The 14,189-nt window shown below is 31.5% G+C and overlaps 1 long non-coding RNA gene across 2 annotated transcripts; it reads left to right on the top strand.

Moving 5' to 3' along the window:
• The first annotated feature begins 6,000 nt into the window (after positions 1-6,000).
• LOC108214316 (uncharacterized) lies at positions 6,001-13,664 on the top strand. Of its 2 annotated transcripts, XR_010284366.1 has the most exons (3): positions 6,042-6,245; positions 6,343-9,745; positions 13,650-13,664. It is a non-coding gene; the product is annotated as an uncharacterized LOC108214316 (long non-coding RNA). The 2 variants fall into 2 exon arrangements; XR_001805584.2 differs by lacking the exon at positions 13,650-13,664 and having other exon boundaries at positions 6,001-6,245; positions 6,343-6,675.
• Positions 13,665-14,189: the final 525 nt, after the last annotated feature.

Raw genomic sequence — 14,189 nt, 5'->3', positions numbered from 1 at the left:
AAAGTGGAGAACAGTAAATGATATGGTTAATAAATGGCGTTTAGGGAATATTAAAATTTTCAAATGATTTTTTAAATGATGTTGAAGTTAAATTTTTAAAAAATAGTAAATGATGTTGGTCCTATTTCACGCCAGCAATTTTCTCTCTCAAAAATTTGTTTGCACTGCAGCGTCTGCTGATATCCTCAAGGGGTGGTACGCGGTGGTTTCTGCTGTTTTATGGTCCAGATCTTAAGAAATGATTTGATCTTCAATACTCCCTCCGTCCCAAAATACATGTTACTTTGATTTTTTTCACGTAATTTAAGGTGTATAAAAATCATAGCTCCGTATATTATTTTTTAAATTTTTTGTTCTTGAATTAAAGTTTAATATTTATACTTTCATTTAGAAAAAGAAAATATGAAAAATGATTTGTGGAGCTATTCTTTTTATTCACATACGTGAAAAAAGTCAAAATGACATGTATTTTGGGACGGAGGGAGTAACAAAAAAGTGGCAGAAGCGAGGATTGCTTTCATTTTTAAAAATCATTCCTTTAAATGGTTGGAAGCTTCTAAGATGTTATGTTCATACCAACAAGAGGTCTGGTTCGAAAATCCAACATTAATTTTACACGCAAATTGGAAAATGGATATTGATTGCAAGTGGGCTGCGCTCTTCAAGAAATATTCAAAAATTGGGTTATCAGATTGGGCCTTTATTAGACCAGGTAAAGCTGGAATTAGACGTTATATTAAAGATTCAAATGATCATCCTTTATATGTTTTTTATGGTCCTAGCTCAGCCCAAACAATTTTTGAAGCTGAACTTGAGGCGGTAAAACATCTGATATCTGAAATGTTTAAATGCTGGCATAATGGAGATCAAATTGGCATTTTGAGCGACTCGGAAGAAGTTATCAGCTTCTTAATTGAAAATTAAAAACAAAAAAGACTTGGGAAAATGGGTCTTAAGTTTGGCTTACATACATATTCTGAGTCGCTGCATTTCATGAGGATGGGCCGAGATTTTAATTCAGAAGCAGACAATTATGCAAAATTGGGCCTTCAATGTGAAGCGCTATCAATAAGCCTTATCTTGATGGCTCATAATTAAAATATTAATATATTTGAATTCAATCACATATAAGATAAGTATGAAAAAAAGAATGAAAAATGAGGGACGAGAATATTTTATGGATAAAAATGGTTTAGGACAAGTCTAGTGCCTAAAAAATGAGGCACATGTTGTGTGTCCTAGAGAATGCACTACTATGACACTCTTGAATTGAATTTTTTCATCAAAAGCATTATATTTTCGACACAAGTTTAGGACACTCTTGGACTTGCTTTTATATGTCATATTTTTACAAATCCAAGAAAAATGTCAAGCATGCTCTACCTTATAGTTCCAATAAAATAATGATCGTTAAAAACAGCCATGCATTGGTGGTAGGCTGTGAATTGATCGGGTTTGGATCAGATCGACCTAAATTCATATTCATATCCATTTATTTTATCGGATCGATACCGGATTTTTTATATACCGATCCATATCCGGATCCGTTAGGATCACGGATCTCGGATCGGATATCCGTTCCAGAAATACGCCAGCAAAAGATACGCTGAAAATCAATGTTCATGGCTCGACTCCAGTTTACCCTCTCCCAAATGGAAATGATAACGGGATCGCTATGATAGTGAGAAATCATTTAGAAGAATATATATATGGGCGTATGAGTCCCCTTCGGGGTGCTTCTACTCTCCAAGCTCATTTATGGGTCATGCATATGGCCTTGGAGTGGGCTTTGAGAGGGAAACTCCTAGAGTGATAATAAAAACAGACAACATCCTTGCTTATATGATCTTCAAAAATCAGGAAAAGGAGGAGGAGATCATAGGAAAAAGAGCTTTCCAGCCGATCCACCAGCTTAACATTCTACGATCTGTTTCTGGGAAAAGCAGGAAGGATGATCCAACATAATAAAAAACTAGCCTAAAAACCCGTGCGAGGCACGGGTCTCTACATATACAGAAATAATTTAGAGACAAAACATATAATAAAATCAATAATTTATGTTATCTTTTTAAAATCAATATATTATAACATGAATTCCAAAAAACATCTAGATAAAGATCTATACGGGAAAATCATGTGATTGTAATTAGTTAAAAAGATACAAAATTATTGTCAATTGACAAAATGTTGTTTTAGATTTCAAAAACATGATATTATTACTAATAGTACAGCATTCACATTATTTCTATATCTAACATCAAATAGCAAAAAGAACAAGTAATAATAGTGTTATAGAGTAACATAGAGTGTCTCAAGTCTAGTCGGACATAGCAGACACATTATGTAATAATATAGATATAGAACCCATACAAATAATGAGTTGTATAATCAATTTGAGTCATTATTACGTTTTGCAAGAAACTCAGAAATCGAATGAAGTTTGGTAATTTTATTCTTCATGCAAAATTTATCATCTTTGTAATTATTTCTTTAGTTTTGACATAGTATCAGAATCACAAAACTCGATGGATTCTTTTTCATGTCTTTTACTTTTTACTACTTTGTACTTCTTTATCTCTCTTTATGTCGTTATAGTCTCGTTATGTTGTTTTTTTGAATTTTCGTTCATATAACAATGACCTATCAGTAGTCTTATTCTACTGCACTTACCAGATCCTCTATATTGTCTCAAAATGATGTTAATCTTTCATATTTTCTTTCGGTCTCGGATAATGCAGACATGAGTCTACTACAAATGTTCTCAATGAACACTACTCTCACTGCAGTTGATCTATAGAGATCGCATTAATATTTAAAGCTATGGCTCAGCTTCATTAATGGTTCAAATCTCAAGTCTACTCTAGGTTCACCTTTACTAAGTCATTGGACTCGTTATAATTATATGGTAATCTCTTTGCTGCTTAACTTTATATTTGTTGACTGAGATTTGTCATTAATTTCCGTATTACACTAGGTCCATTTTTAATTCGCTAGAAAAGCGAAAAGAAATCAATTGTGTCCAGTTTTTTTCTGTGACCGAGTATCGAGTTACGGTTGAGGCACAAAGTTAGGAGTTTTTATTCTTTTTTTCACTTTTAACTTGAGGATGAATTACCACCATACAAGTAATATGATGTAATAATGACGTCATTTCTATACCGTCATGAAATAGCACAATAGACAAATAGAAAGCAACACAAGAGGTGTCAAGTTTAACTGGACACGATTGAGACATTTGGTAATAGTATAAATATAAAACCAACATAAATATTAAGATATAGAATCAATCAATTTGAGTCACTATTTCATTTTGCAAAAAACTTAGAATTAGAATGAAGTCTAATAGTTGTCTTATTCCTCGAGTTTTATCATCTCATAAATGCTTCCTTAGATTTAATAATATTGCATCATCTGCTTGTACCGGACCCACGTCCAGTCCGTGTGTGTTGTCATGCTAATCTTATCATAATTTTTTTTATTTTTATATGTATTTAAATAAATTTTAAATATATAATAATAGTGAGAATTTAAATTTCTATTTATTATATAAAAAATTATATAATTTTTTTATAAATAAAAAATAACAGATAATTTAAAACTGAAAATATCCTCTTCTACCAACACCGAAGCAGAGCTATTAAAGACATAATATTTCATACCCCCTATTATAATAGCAACTCCGGCCCTCTAAACCCCTTAGTTAAAAAATGAATTGACATTTTCAATATATATATATATATATATATATATATATATATATATATATATATATATATATATATAGAGTCCCAATCCATGAAGACGCCCCTTATATGGAGAACCGTGGAGACACCTCTATTTTTTTCGATTTACATAGCACATATGGTATGCAAATCGATCGTTGGGAGATGGAGAAAAATTCAGTGAAGTCGGATTTTAAAAAAACCTCACCGATTGACGGGAAAATCAAATTAAAATTTGCTAGAATTATGCATGCCCCTGGCGGGGCCAATTAAAGTAAAATTAAATTTGATTTTTCCCGTCAATCGGTGGGGTTTTTTTAAAATCCGACTTCACTGAATTTTTCTTCATCTCCCAACGATCGATTTGCATACCATATGTGCTATGTAAATCAATAAAAATAGAGGTGTCTCCACGGTTCTCCATATAAGAGGTGTCTCCATGGAACAAAGGCCTATATATATATATATATATATATATATATATATATATATATATATATATATATATATATATATATATATATATATATATATATATATATATATATATATATATATATATATATATATATATATAGAAAGATAGATAGATAGATAATCTTGTCAAAATCACCCACCCCAACCATTAAGTCATGTTGTCTATATTTTAGCCAACCCCCTATGAATGACTAAATTTGTCGAACGGCTACACATCTATAGCAAATGCCATGTAATCGATTACCATATCAAAACATTACATTTTATTTATAACAACTTGAAATGATAACACATACTATTTTTAAAAATAATCAATCAATATAGTCAATACTATCGGAGCAAAATGTGTTACAGGTTCCACAAATTTTACATAATCTCCGACAGATCCAATTTAACCGACCATTATAGCCAATCCCATTGGTCTAATGGTAGGATATGAATAAATTTACATACAGTGTGAATGATTTATTCTCCAAAACCTGACCTAAATTTCACCTGTCATCTCTACATTCTTAGAAAAACTGGTAAATATATAGAACAAACAAAATGTATAAAAATAGTTAATATATAATTTAATAAATGTTTTAGCATTAGTGTTGCTAATTTAAAATCATACAATTAATAAATATTGAAACACACTACATGTAATATATGTTATTTATATTAGATCAAATTTTAATATTGTATTTTGTGTGTTCATGACTAAGACGCAGTATTATACAAAAATATAAAGCGAAATTATTAATGAAATTTATGTGAAATCGTCTTTTATCTGCGATTACGTGTCTATTACTTTCGACTTAATAATGGTACAAATATTATTACTCTCCTAAAACAAAAACATAATTTAATATATTTATTTTCAATTTTTTAATTCCCTCTATCTCTTTTCTAACTAAAAAATCTCACAAATTTTTTAATAATATAAATTCACATTCATGATACGCTCAATTGTACCATTAAAGGAAGCTAATAATATTAAAAAATGCTTAAAAGACAAGTTTAATATTATTGTTATATATATACATATATAATTTTACGTAAATTAAAAGAGATGTGTTATAAATAATACAAATCAACAATAATAATATTCAAAAAAATATAAATTAAATGAGAAGATGTGACTTATATATCAAGATATTTAAATAGAACTTAAATGTGAACATAGCACAACAGTTGAAACATAAAATCTGTGTTAGGAGGTCGTTATAAATAATACAAATCAACACTTTTATTTTACTCAATACTGGAAAAAAAATTTAAATGAGAAGATGCGTCTCATCTATTAAGATATTTAAAAAGAACTTGAATGTGAACATGTTGAAATGGTTGGAACTTGAAATTTATGCTAGAAGGTTAGAGGTTCGATTCATGTTGGCTACAATCATTTCTTTTAGCATAAATAACAAAATTGTGGTATCATTGTAATTTTTTAATATATAGGGGTAAAATTGTAATTTCACAGGTATTAAAAGGGCTCTTTTTGCCCTTTGTTGTCTTTTAATATATAGAAGTAGATTTCTTATAATAGTATTATTCCCTGCTTATCAAAAGAAAAAATTTAATCAGAAATCTTGAAAAATAATAATAGTATATATTTTACAAGCAACATAATAAAAAACTTATTTTGTTTTTATTTTCAGTTAAATGACATCACTTATATAACATTTCTTATAATTTTTTTATTTATCATATTTTAGTTATAGAACATGCATGGAATTGAAGATCTCCACGAGAATGGATTTAAAAAAAAATAAAAAATTAGAAGGCTTGGAATATTTTTTTGTTTTACAAAGGCCTATGATATGACAGGAGTTATATGGGCTTGAAAATAAGGTGATGTTTGGGCCGGTCCACATAGAATCCGAAAATAACTAACCCTATCCTAGCAAAAGGGGAAAACGCCGCTGTTGATACAAATCTGGTGTTTAAAGAGACAAGGCAGAGAGATAAGACACAGAGAGAAAGATGTGGAGATGGATGAGGAAAGGGTCTCTGAACGAATGGAAGCCACTTTTTCGCAGATCAATGGAGAAAGCGGAGGAGGTAATCGCTGCTCTTGTCAATTGCTTTGTATGCATATGAATCTGTGCTGTATTGATCTGATGATTTTATGGATTTGTTGTTGTTGTTTGTGACATAGATTTATGTGAGCAATTGGTTCGATATCTTGGTCGTGAGGGGTGGCTTGGCTGTCACCATTGCCGCTTCAACTGCGAGGCACCGTAAGAATAAGAAGAATTCATAGATGCTGCTCGTACGATCTGCTTATATATTTATATTTATGTAAACACCAATGTTGTGAGTAATTATGTCTATTAGATGAACATGGCTGGAAGTAAACTACTTTTATTAGAACTCTGTCTTTTGTGGTGTTGATCTTACAACTCTTATCATGTTTGATCTGTTGGTTGTTGTTTATCTTCAAAAAGAAGAATATTGATTTTTAGCTCAGTAATTACTAATTTCGGATACAGTCCAGTGCCTATACGCTGCTTGTTAATTCTTTCTTGTTGATGATTTTTGCTAATCGGATACGCGTTTAGTTGTTTGCTTACTTTCTTGTTGGTCGGATACGGCTGAATATTTACAAAAATTGCCACTCCCGCACCCCCGTCCGGAAGTGCTTCGACACGCCACGTGGCGTATCCCGTACGCACCCCCACGCACTGAGTGCGTACGGGATACACAGTTCTTCCCTCCGGGGAAGAATCCCTGCTTTCTAGGTAATTACTAATTTCAGATACAGTCCAGTGCCTACTTTTGTAATTCAATCGGATACGCGTTTAGTTGTTTGCTTACTGCTTGTTAATTCTTTCTTGTTGATGATTTTTGCTGCTATTGAGAGTTTTTTGGATTATTGCATGGTTTGTTCACTATGGCTTGTACTTGCCTATTTCACTCGTATATCCTTTAAATTCCCAAATATTTGAAGAAGCTTGTGTTTTCACTTGGATCAGCTACAAGCCAACAATGATGAAAACCCGAGATGTATCTATTTTTCGGTTAACAGCTTTCTTTAATATTTAGGCTCCCATGTGTTCCCATGTGTTTGTGACGATAATCGAAATTGTGTACTTTGCTCTGATGCAATTTTATGCTTGTGAGTCTTATGAACACGTAAGTATGATAATCTCATTAAGTTGTCATATAGTTTTGGCTGGATAGTCGGTAACTTCAGCCGACGGAAAAATCTTTTTGAGAATTAGCTTTTGAGAGATTAACAGAGGAACCATATGACTGCATGTATGTATGCGCTTTTGGTACAATTTTTGTTAGCTCTGTTTGATATGCACCGTAGCTCTGGTTGCATTGTGTTGACCAGTTCAAACGATTTTTTAGAAAGGTTCTGATTTGCTGGTTTTTTTAGAACACAAATATGGTTTTTGATTTGCTTTTTTTTTAAGAACATAAATATGGTTTTGATTTGCTGGCCTTTTGAAAGCTTAAATCTGCTTCTACATTCTAGATTAGTATAATTCTATCGTTGAATTGCTGATTTCTGTGTAAAAGACTTTTCTCTTCTCAATCCCTATGCATTGTCGGTTCAATCATAGATTTATCAAATCAGTAATTGTTTCTCAAAAGCTTTCAAGGATGACATGAATCGGGCTTGGATCCGATTTTGTACTAATTTATGTACTCCTTTTGCTTATCATGTTTGATCTATTGGTTCGGCAATTATTGGTGCGAATTTGTACTAATTTATGTACTCCTTTATGCTGAGATGTTCAATTTTTTGTGCTATATTATGTCTCTAGATTAGAGTTCAATCATTTGTTCAGCTCATCTATTATGGTATCTCTGTTATTTTTTCTGAATTATTTTGTCTTATATTCAAAAGTACCACCAATGCTAGCTAATGAGCTCTTCAAACACGACACTTATGAGCTCAGAAGTTCGTAAGATTACAAATTTATAAACATGCCAAGGGCTCAACAGTTGACAAGAATGAGCTCAAAAGATTGATTAAGAATGCTGAAAATGTCCGGTTCAAGCAAAAGCAAGTATGAAATCTAGGCAAAGTAGGCTCAAGAGCTTGACACATACTCTTGCAGGGAAAAATTTTCTGGGGTAAGGCTAAGAGCGGGTTCAAAACTTCAAATCACAAAAAACAGCTTAAAAATCACACAGCAAAGTAAAAAGATTATAAACAAGCTAGCACTCTAATAGTATACGAAACCGGTGTAGGCAGATCCTCCTGATTGGTCTGTGTGTTTTTGTGTTTCCAGTTGCTTAGGTTATAACTTATAAGCACGAAACTACAGATTAAAACAACAATTCTTAAGCCAGAAGTTTAGGACTTCTCCTTCTAGTAATGTTCTTCCATATAAGAATCTTTGACGAGAGAAGCTGATTACATCTGCCACAACGGAAAACCATAGCAACTTTTACGGACCTTTCTTCAGTATAATCTAAATGAATCATTCATATTTGGTTGTAGACAGATGTTAGCAATGAGTTTAAGAATTGATGTTTTGTTCGGATCTGATCGAGGCCAAAACAATGTTTCATCCTCACTTAGTATCGCCGGTTATAGCTGAGGCAATGGCTTATAAGGAAGCCTTGAGCTGGATGGAGGAAAAAGGATGGAATGAGGCCACTCTTGAGTCTGACTGCTATGTAGTTGTGCAAGCTGTCAGGAGCTGTGTTCCTATGAGATCATATCTCGGAGTAATTGTTGAAGGATGTCGTTCTATCCTTCAACGTCTAAACAAATCTAGTTTGTTCTTTGTTAAACGGTCTGCTAATATGGTAGCCCATCACTTAGCACGAGAATCATATTATTTGTCAGGTCGTAGTTTGGATAGGACCTCTTTGCCTATCTTGGTTCAAAATTGTACTCCCTCCGTCCCATTTAATTCTATACGTTTCTTTTTCATTGTTCGACACGCATTTTAAGGCACATGCAAAACATAGTTCTATAATCCTTTTTCAAAATTTTCTTTTTCTGTATAAAAATTTAACGTTTAAACTTTTATTCAGAAAAAGAAAATTTCAAAAAAAAACTTATCGAAACATGTTTTACGGATGTCTTAGAATGCGTGCCGAGTTTGCATCCCCCTAGTATACAACCCAGGGGGACAGAGGGAGTATTGCTTTGGATTTGATTCCGTAATATAAATTCCAGCTTTTCGTAAAAAAAAAAACCACTAGAGTTGTGTCAATTAGTTATTTTACTGGTGAAGGTAACTCGAAAATCTCAGGCCCCAGGGCCGTAGCACAGCAATCACACTCCTCAGGATTCAGGAATGTTATCAATTTATCAACAAAAAGTGGTCACTGGTCGCACCAATATAAAGCAATTACTCAACTCTCAGAAACACACGCTTTCATCTTTTGGTAGTTTGTTACATTATATCATGTGCTTCTATAGTTTTTTTTATATTATTATTTTGTACATTCGGTTGCAACATATTATCTTGGTATATTCAGTCTGATCTGTTGCATATGAATTGCATGTTCAGGTAATTTCGCTTCTAGGGCGTTGCAGGAGAATACTCGCAAACCCTACAGAGGAGGTTGAGTTTTGTTCACCTTTCAAGGTTAGTTTATTTGTTCAAAATACACGTCCCGATTTCAATATCATCATGATTTTTTTTATGTTTATCTTAATCTCGTATTACTTCAGTGCAGGTCTTAACACCTGTTTGGCTAATTAATTTAAGGACTTATTTTTGACTTATTCTTTTCTGGAAGTACTTATTTTTATAATTTTGTTAGATATAAACGTTAAGAAGAGGTTTAATATTTGTTATGTGGGGAAAAATAAGGACTTATTTCAGAAAATATTTGTTATGTGGGGGAAAAATAAGGGCTTATTTCAAAAAAAAGTAGCGTTTGACGTATTTTTTTCCAGAAATAAACCCTTATTTCTGAAAAATAAGTGTAGTCAACCGGCCCCTTAGTTTTTTAGAGTCTCGCTTCACAGCTGCTGCATTCAACTTTCCGATTGCCAACATCAAGAACGACAAGGTCAATTATACATGTAATAGGAAACGACGACAGATATACAGAAGTTTAGAAGGCTCACAATACAAGAGTTCTAACATTAATTTGATGAATAGAACCATAGTCCATATATTTTAACACTAATTTGCTAAAAATCTCCAGAACATTTAAAAGAAAAAAATGAGAAATCCCCGGAGAATTGAATAACTAAAGGAAACTTCACATGATTTTAAACTGCAGAGACGAAACTCAGTTTTGAGTTCCTGAGCACCGATGATGGAATGTTCCATGAGCCAATACATGGCAAATCCCTGCTTAAAGAACTTCGACATTAATAGTGTTGCTTAAAGAAAAATCAAATACATTTTTCTATAACCTAATTTTTTGGGAAAAATAAAAAATTCACTTTTCAGAAATGGAGAATTTAAATCAATATACTTATATAAAGGAGAAGCGAGGGGCATGTAGGTGGCGCTTCTCACATCGCTCCGTTATATTTTTCTAATTATTTGAAATTTTTGGATGAAAAATATCAAAAATTAGAACTGACTTTTTTAGTTTCGGGTATATTAGAAGTAAGTTTCAGAATCTGATTTTGTTTCAGATTATTTATGGAATATAGTAGTTTGAAAGTTTTAATCTGATTTTGTTTCAGATTATTTAATTATGGGAAAGAGTAGCACACAAGTATCTCTGCACCTATAAACACCCCTATAGATTGCAGGGTTTTGGATCATCTAAACACAACCTCCTCTCTCTCAATACCGCAATCCTACCTTTCTCTCTGGTGATAGTTCTCTTGCTCGATTTCTAACTCGGTGGTGTCGTTCTTTTGCAACGATAAGTGAAGGCTGTTTATACATTATTAGAAAAATAAAAGTTGTTGCAAGCAAAGGTAGTTATAGACCGCTATGCGGGAGTCGACAAATCCAAACACGGAAAAAGAATATAGTCTTGACATGATATTGATGGATGATATCAATAAATTATCTATCAGTGATGTATGTTTGTTGGTTATTCTTTTATAATATTTGTTTTGTTTATCAAACATGTTTGTTGTTAATTTTTATATGATTTATTTTGTATACAGGAAAAAATTATTCATGCATTATCTGTTTGTTCCGTTCAAGCAACTTTTAAGTGAAGGCTGTTTATACAGTATTAAAAAGTAAAAGTTGTTACAAGAAAGGGTAGTTATAGACCTGTATCTCAGGTCCTGGGTTCGACCCTGGCTCACCCCGAGAATATCTTAGAACAGATACTCATTTGTAAGGCTATAAGCCATATTTGTCAAAAAAAAAATTGTTAATTACGTGTATAAATTTATTTTCATTTTTTCACCATGAATTATAGTTTAATTTTGCAATTTTATATATTAGTATTGGTATTACATCAAAATTTTTATAATATAAAATTTATTTTTCCGACAAATAATAATTTTGAAACATTAATATATTTTTTATAGACAATCATAAAATTATTTTATTCTAAAAATATTAATATTGAATCATTAATATAATTTTTATAGGCCGCCGCAACGCGCGGCTTCTCGACTAGTTTGTTTCTATTTTTCTTTGATGTCTTGATTTTTAAAGAAAGAATCCGAAATTGTTTGGATTATGTATACAGAATAATAAACACCTTATCTGAAATAGAATAGAAAATTGAAATAGAAAAGATTTTTGAATTTATAAAAAAGGATATCTCAAATTTATCTCTAATTTCCTTTCCAATATCCTAGTTCCTAAAAATATATTATTATTTTTTCTCATATAGGGTATAATATAAGTTTAAGAAAATAATAATTATAATATTTTCGTATAGAAAAATTAATTCAATTTTCTTAACATCGAATTTACAATTATTTTACTTATAAAAATAAATTAATAATAATTTCATGTCAAAATGATTATTTAATCTAGTAAAATATTAATATAAAAAGGTTTATTATCTTATTTATTAAATATACTTAACGATGTTAAAAAATAATAGAATATTTTGATTGAAATCCTAATATAAAGAAGGAAACCGTACGCTCTTCTCGGTCAGTTATGTATTGATTTCATATTTTCATGTATGAATTTCTTGCATAAACAATTTCTCTGATGAAAATTTTGATTGAATTGGCATGATGTTAGAAGTAGGTGTTTGTTGAAATTCGAATTGCTTTTAGAAAGAGGTGTAATTCTTAGTGGCATGTAATAACAATGTTGCTCTGGTTGCGAGTGAGCCGGAGGGCAGAGCTTGGATTAGGAGTTTGTTTATGTTCAAAAAGAAAGATACTCATTGATTCTTAGGTCATTAATTACTTTATCTTAACTAGTGATCGGATACAATGCAATGCCTACTCTTGTAATTCAGTTTGATACGTATTTAGTTATTTGCTTACTGCTTGTTAATTCTGTTCTTGTTGATGATGCTTGCTGCTATTAAGGGTTTTTGATTATTGCATTGTTTGTTCGCTATGTCTTGTACTTGCCTGTTTGATAACCCGTATCCTTTTTGGAGTCGTTTGGTTCACATGGATAAGTAATCAAGTATGAGTTTTCTTCATTTCAAACCCATACCTGATGTTTGGTTTCAAAAAACACTAGCTCATACCCGTGCCTCAAACCCTCAAGGTATGGGTTTCTGATACCCAGGAGGGGAGGTGGGTATGAGATGGAGGTATGGGGATCATTTTCATTTTTTTGAGTTTTTATTTTTATTTAAATAATTAAACATTAATATTTTATACAAAATTAAATCATTTATGTAAAAACATATAATAATAATAATAATTTTAACATTTTTTTTAATTAATATAAATTAATAACTTAATTTTTTATTAAATTGAATATACTGATTCCCCCACTCAGCCAAACACATGATATCAGATATGATACCTCAAACCCATACCAGCTTAATCCGATTTCTCATTCTAACCCCATACCACTCCGCGAACCAAACGACCCCTTAAATGAGTAGTACGAGTGATCCCAAATTAGATCCCAAAAATTGTTCCCAAATGATATGACATTTCTGATTTAGCAAAAAAGAGAGATTTTAATTGGTGTGGTTGGTGGAAATACAGGGGGTCTATTTTATTATAACCAATTATACAACAACATGTGATTTTTGGAATATTTTTGGAAATAAATTCGGAAGAACTCTATCGTTATCCTTTTAAATTCACTTGAATAGTTTTCACTTGGATCAGCTACAAGCCTCCAATGACGGAAAGTGAAAACCTGAAATGTATCTATTTTTAGATTAACATCTTTCCTTAATATTTAGGCTCCCAGGTGTTTGCGAAGATTTTGAATTGAAATTGTGTAGTTCTTTGCTCTGATTTAAAATGATATGTTATTATTAATTGAAGCCGATATTAATAGGTTATATTGGATTTATAAGATGATAAGTGACGTGACATTTTACTACAGATCCCTGAAGGTTCGAAGGTTCGAAATTTATAGACAAGAGTTTTGTAACGTTGGAGTTTTTTTTGTTTTTTTTTAGGTATGCCAACTCATATTATATCCAAGGGTTTTCATGGATTGGAGTTGCTCTAAACAAGGTTAGCTACCCAACCCTCTCTCCGTCTTTTTAAACTTTTCTTATTTGGTTTGGACATGTTATTCAATACATGTTTTTATTGATAATATTTTTAATTTTGTATTAGTATTAATATAAAATTTTTACTGTATTAAAGTACTCATAAATACGAATCTAACATGATTACTCATGACCATATTTATTCTTATAAATTAAAAGTCAAAACATGAAAAATATTAACACGCGTAGGGTAGAATATATATTCCATCTATACTAGTTATGTATGTTATGTTAGGTGTGGGCCTAATCTATTCAAGAGATGGAAGTGAATTCTTGATGGGCCAGTAATATACATATTGGGCCAGCTAATGGTCAAGTCTATGACCCTGTTCCAGTTGATACTGTCAACTGTCAAGTCTTGTTTTTGTAGAAATTCTGAGGATCGCAGGAAGCATCTTTTTTTCTTATTAGCACCAAATTATGTTTAAGAAAATAAAAGTATGT

This window comes from Daucus carota, chromosome 1 (assembly GCF_001625215.2).
Source record: "Daucus carota subsp. sativus chromosome 1, DH1 v3.0, whole genome shotgun sequence".
Lineage (NCBI taxonomy): Eukaryota > Viridiplantae > Streptophyta > Magnoliopsida > Apiales > Apiaceae > Daucus > Daucus carota.
Note: the sequence above shows the minus strand (reverse complement) of the source record. Positions and strands in the feature narration are given on the sequence as shown.